This window comes from Adiantum capillus-veneris, chromosome 7 (assembly GCF_014529385.1).
Source record: "Adiantum capillus-veneris isolate H3 chromosome 7, ASM1452938v2, whole genome shotgun sequence".
NCBI classification, from domain to species: Eukaryota; Viridiplantae; Streptophyta; class Polypodiopsida; order Polypodiales; family Pteridaceae; genus Adiantum; species Adiantum capillus-veneris.
The window spans coordinates 155,738,451-155,744,017 of NC_140937.1; positions in this window are offsets into that span (position 1 = coordinate 155,738,451).

Sequence of the window (5,567 nt, forward strand, 5' to 3'; positions counted from 1 at the left end):
TGCAGTAGGCCGAAGTGAAGGCTAGTAGAAGAATAAAGTTTATAAGGTTGCTCATTGAAAATTGTATTTACTAAATTGAAAACTAGGAAGTACATGTGTGTGTAGCAGTTTGCGGCTTTTGTAGGCTTTATACGATTCTTCAACCTCTATCACATTTACTAGTGTATTTTTGTAGAGATTTTGTTTACAAGGTTGTACATGTATGTCCACCGTTGAAGCTATAAGTAGGAGACTTGAGCATTACTTTAGAGTTTGCATTATGATATAGTGCTATTGACTTGGCACAAAATCTAGTGTTTTATGCGAAGTTTGTGTGGAGTCTCATTTCATTTGTGATGTGCACAAACACAATGAGCTTGTTAAGAGGTACACAAATGGTGCACATTTTCTTGCAAAAAAATTTCTCTCCAATTGGTTTGCACATGAGTACCAAGGGGCTTTAAACACATACACACACACCTACTTAAAAAAAAAAAAGTAATTACACACGTAGAGAGAGCATAAGAAGGATTGAGCATCAAACATGGGCATTTCCATTGTGATTTCACACACACCTTAAACTAGGAGGTTGTTGGGATAAAAGATCCCTTTGCTTGTAGGCTTGACCTTTTCTTATGGCTGGTCGCCAACAAACTAATAGCCTTATGCTTCCCTTTATCTTTTATCACATTAAGACTTGGAGCTTTATCATTACATTGTGTAGAGCTCCACATGACTAACGTCTGCAGTGTCCTCTACAATTTCTCCCCATGTGAGGTCCTTACTATTTACATATATTCATTTATGGAATAGCCATAAATAATAAAAGCTTAATGCAAAATTGGAGCACCAATATTGCATTATGATACAACGCTATCCAATATCCTCTACCGTTGAGTTACTCTTTGTCCCCGTTTCTTTGGCGGGTTATATGGGCATGAGACTTAAGACCATGTTTGTTACCTGTCCACAACACTTTATGCGTATCACTCTAATCATGTCTCTTATATAATGATCATCTTGTAGGAATTATTTGATACCTAGTTCCAAATCCTTTATAGTTTTGTAATGTCTTTACCAAAACTTGTTTCCTTATCTCCTACGTATTGAGATGGAAATATATTTTTGGATTGTACCTTGGTTCCCATTAAAAAGATATTTTGCCGTGCCTTCAACAGCAAAGAGGCTCATTGCTTACTTGTCTGTGTGGCTCTTTTATGTATGGTTAAGTTTTTGTAGATTGGAGAAAGGATGGTTTGAAAGAGTCTTATACCCTGCCTCCAAGATATACAACATTTCTACTTCTCTCACATCATCCACGAGAGGTAATCCAAAGCCACCAAGGTTTCAAGAGTTAGTTTCTCTTTTTCCTCAAGAACTACAACAACAGACGAACAGTTATGCTTCAATGCCTTGGATGTGCAGCTTAGAGACAAGAATGTGAAAAACATAGTAGCCATAATGTAAACAAAGATAAAAATGGCTTATCATCTAAGAAGTCTCGAGCTTTTTTCCTTAAAAAAAGAGGAATTGCCCATACTGACATAAATGGTGATATTACATCAACGAATGTTCAAAATGGCTTACTAAAGAGATAATAATGGATGATAGCATGTTTAGGTGGTACCAAAGAGGAGTGTCTTGGATACTCTTTTGGGAGGAGATGAAATGGGTGGTGGGTTGTTCATTTTCATTTCATATAAAGAAAAGATAAAATCTTTTTGGCTGAAAGGTTGGAATTTAGACAGGTTGGAAATTCCATTTCACTTTAATACTAAATCTTAAAGTAGCAAACTGCCTACGCATTTAAATTCCCTCTTGCCGCCACTCCTCTGGGCTCTCTGCAGTGCAGCCTCAATGGGTCCCTCTGTCTCTTGTGCCCATTCTCTCTGTGTGTGTGTGTGTGTGTGTGTGTGTGTGTGTGTGTGTGTGTGTGTACTATGGCACTGTTTCGACTGTCTTCATTGTCGTGTCAATAGCATCCTTGCACGTTCCACATGGAATCACATAATACTCATAATGGCAGTACAAACTCCCTTTACCTTCCTCCATATTCTGCTACACAGCATATCCCAAGGGATCTTCTGTCGAATCTACGAAACTATTGGACTGCAAAGAAGAGGGAACAAAGAAACATGTAAAAAAGGATGGCACAAGCGCGAGAGAATGGTGACATTGATGAGGAGGAGGCACATGAAATCTGTAGGGCAGTTGCTAAGTGTTGGCGTAATCAAACAAACGGGCTTTTCGAGGGTCTTCAATGGAGCATTCTGCAACAACTTCTCAGTTATCCAATGTTCTCAGTGTTGCAACCCACATTGGAGACAGTTGGGAGGCTGATTTTCTCTAACATTTGTCATACATTATCTGAGGTGAAGACTCCTTATTCAAATAATGAGCTATTTTTGAAACGGGCTACTGTCATGGCATGCCTCAATGGAGTCAATGGAGCTAACAATGTAATGAGCAATAATGATGTTGCGAAAGCATTAGGACTTCATCAAAGAAATGTCGCGGGAGCCAGTTTTCGGCTGCAAACTGATATGGAGGAGGGGTCACTTCCCTTAAAACACGTGCCAACGTTAACAACATAGGACCAGTACCTTAACATTCAAAATCAGAGAAATCGTGTTTCAATTCTGGTCAATGGAAACCCACATCTTCCCAAACAAGAAAGACGTCGTTCCAAAGAGAATTGGCAGGAGGGCACATGGTGCATCCAGTGCATCTCCTCAATTTACCTCAGGTATATCAACCAGAACATCTCGAAAGTGTGTCACAATGCTTTACTTAGTAATTTTGGGTGCCTGCAAAAGCTTTGAAATGCTTTATAAGTGTCTCAAAGTGCTTCCAAATGCATCACTTAGAGCCTACAAATACTTGAAAGCGTTAGAAAAGTGCATCTCTGTGTGCATGAAAGTGCCAAAAAGTGCTTCATAGTATTTCAGAGCGCTCCCAAAGTCCACTAAAATTGCTTCATGGTGCTTGAAAGTGCCACAAAGTACTTTAGAGTGCTTCAGTGCCTTCTAAACTCTAAAGTGCTTTGGAGTGCTGCAGAGTACCATAAAGTGCCTAAGAATGCTCTTAAATAAGACTGAAGTGCTTTCAAAGAGCCCTTAAAGTGCACTTTAGAGTGCTTTCAAGTGCCCAAAAGTGCTTTTAAGTGTTGCATAGTGTTTCAAAGCGCTTCAAAGTACTTTAGAGTGCCTCAAATGTCCTTGAAAGCGTCAAAAAGTATTTTACAGTGCTTCAGCGTACTTCAAAGTCCCACACAATTCTATTTAGTGCACTAAAGTGCCCCAAAGTGCTTCACGGTGCTTTAAAAGTGCTTCATAGTGCTTGAAACTTACATAAAGCGCTTCATAGTGCTTGAAAGTGCCACAAAGTGCTTTTAAAGTGCCACCAAGTAGTTTAGAGTGCTTCTAAAGTGCACCAAAGTGCTGGTAAAGTGCTATCAAGTGCCACAAAGAGCCTCAGAGTTCTCTTAAAGTGCATTGATGTGTCCCAAAGTGCTTTACAGTGCTGCAAAGTGCTTCAAAGGGCACCAAAGTGCATGACAGGTTGCTTGAAAGTGCCACGTGGTGCTTGAAAGTGCCACAAAGTGCTTCACAATACTTTTAAGTGTCCCAAAGTGCTTAAAAGTGCCCCATAGTGCTTCAAAGTGTTCTCCAAGTGCACTGAAGTGAAAGTGCTTCACTAGTGGACACCAACTCTCATTGCTCAACCAACTCCACCTCACTTTGGTTGAAAAGGTGGAGAAATGACATACCTACATTTTGGTGGACAAAAGGTGAAGTCATACCTACTTTTGTGAAAATACACCCCGAGGTGGTAGTATGTAAGTGCTACAACTAGATTTCAGTACTTTATAGTATTTTTAAATGTCTTTTGTGTGGCACAGGGATTTATACATGCGGTTCCAAAAGGCTAATCCTAACAGTAGGATGTCCCTTAGATTCTTTGAGGGCCTGAACCCATACTTCGTACGCAAGTTGAAGGGGACCGCAACACTTGCGGTTGTGAATACTATGTTCAGCTTGTTTACTTGAAGGAAGGCTTAAATCAGATGCGTCATGGAAGATACAGGCTACATGGAATGTCATGCTTTTGCAGGTGTCTTGTGTGCAGTCCGAGTGGTGGAATAGCATGATGCATAGCATCATAAATCACTTTTTCATCCTTGACAGAACTATGGGAGTCTGTATGGTGTCCAAAGTGTAATGGAATTGGCCTATTAACTTGAGAATAGTGGAAATTAATGAGAGTACTTTTGAGAAATTACTCGTGAGCATAGCGGGTGATCATAATTGAAGATAGCAACATAAACATAGCAATTAGTTAACTTGGCATGAACAATAATTTTGCAAGAGAGAGAATTTAAAGAACATGACAACAGTTGAGGACCGGATTTATGTGGAGCCGATCCCCCCTCCAATAGGCATTTGTATTATGATTCTCCCATTAAGAGAGACTTATTACAATACAATCTTTGTGTTCCTTGTGACCTAGGTGATGCAATGAAGATGAAAAACTTCATGCATCACAAGCATAACATAAAATTTGAGGAAAGCATTAACTATCCCAAGCCTCAGTTCCAAGACCTCAAACACCTTCGAAGGTGGAGAGAGCTAGCAGGGAATGAGGGTGGGAAGAGGAAGAAGAAACATTTCCATTTCATAGGAGAAAGAATTAGTTCCTCACTTATCATCACTCTTCTTGCTAGCATACATAATAGCGTAGTAATGAAGATGGAGAAGATGGCAAGCTTAAGCATTGAAGCATGACTCTAGGTTGGATTTGTAGTCTATAGCCAAGAGTGTTGGTGTAGGCTCTCAACCTCTACTTGCTTGGAGAAGGAAAGGGAGCTCTTGCATTGCAAGCAATAAGAGTGTGTGTGAGTGTGTGTGGGAGACTATACCCCCTAAGCAAGCCCCCTACTAGCTTTGGTTGACCCCCCCTTGTAGCTCATGCTTGAAGCTCATTGGACCCCTCCAGGCCTAGCCAATCATCAGCAGGAGTCATACCAAGCAACAAGGGTAGTCTTGGGACAAGTGTCCCCCTTTCCCCTTTGAGAGAGAGGACTTGATAAATGCTAAAAAAATTGATGAAATCTTCTAAATTATCATTGGACCCCTTGGATGGTCAACCAATAGGCTTCAAGCACACCATGAGGGCAACATGAGGAGGAACTTGATAGTGTCCCTTTTGCTTTCTTTGTACTAGGCATGCCTTGTGTGAAAATGTGTGTGTGTGTGTGTGTGTGTGTGTGTGTGTGTGTGTTCTCTTCATCCCCCCTCATGTAGGGCTCGCCCCCTCCTTGTAGGGATTGGCATCGACCTTTGCACACCTCAAGTCACTCAACTTTGGGCCTAGTTCTCACCACAAGCTTGGCCCTTAAGCCCCTCAAGCTTGGGCTAGGTTCTCACCTCAAGTACAACCCTAGCATCACAAGCATGACAAGCACCTCAAGCATCTCAATCATCTCAGTCATCAAGCACCTCAAGCACCTCTTGGGCCGGGTTCCCACCTCAAGGTCAATCCTATCTTACCTAAGGTTAAAGAACGTTTACACTCATTATTGGAGGTCT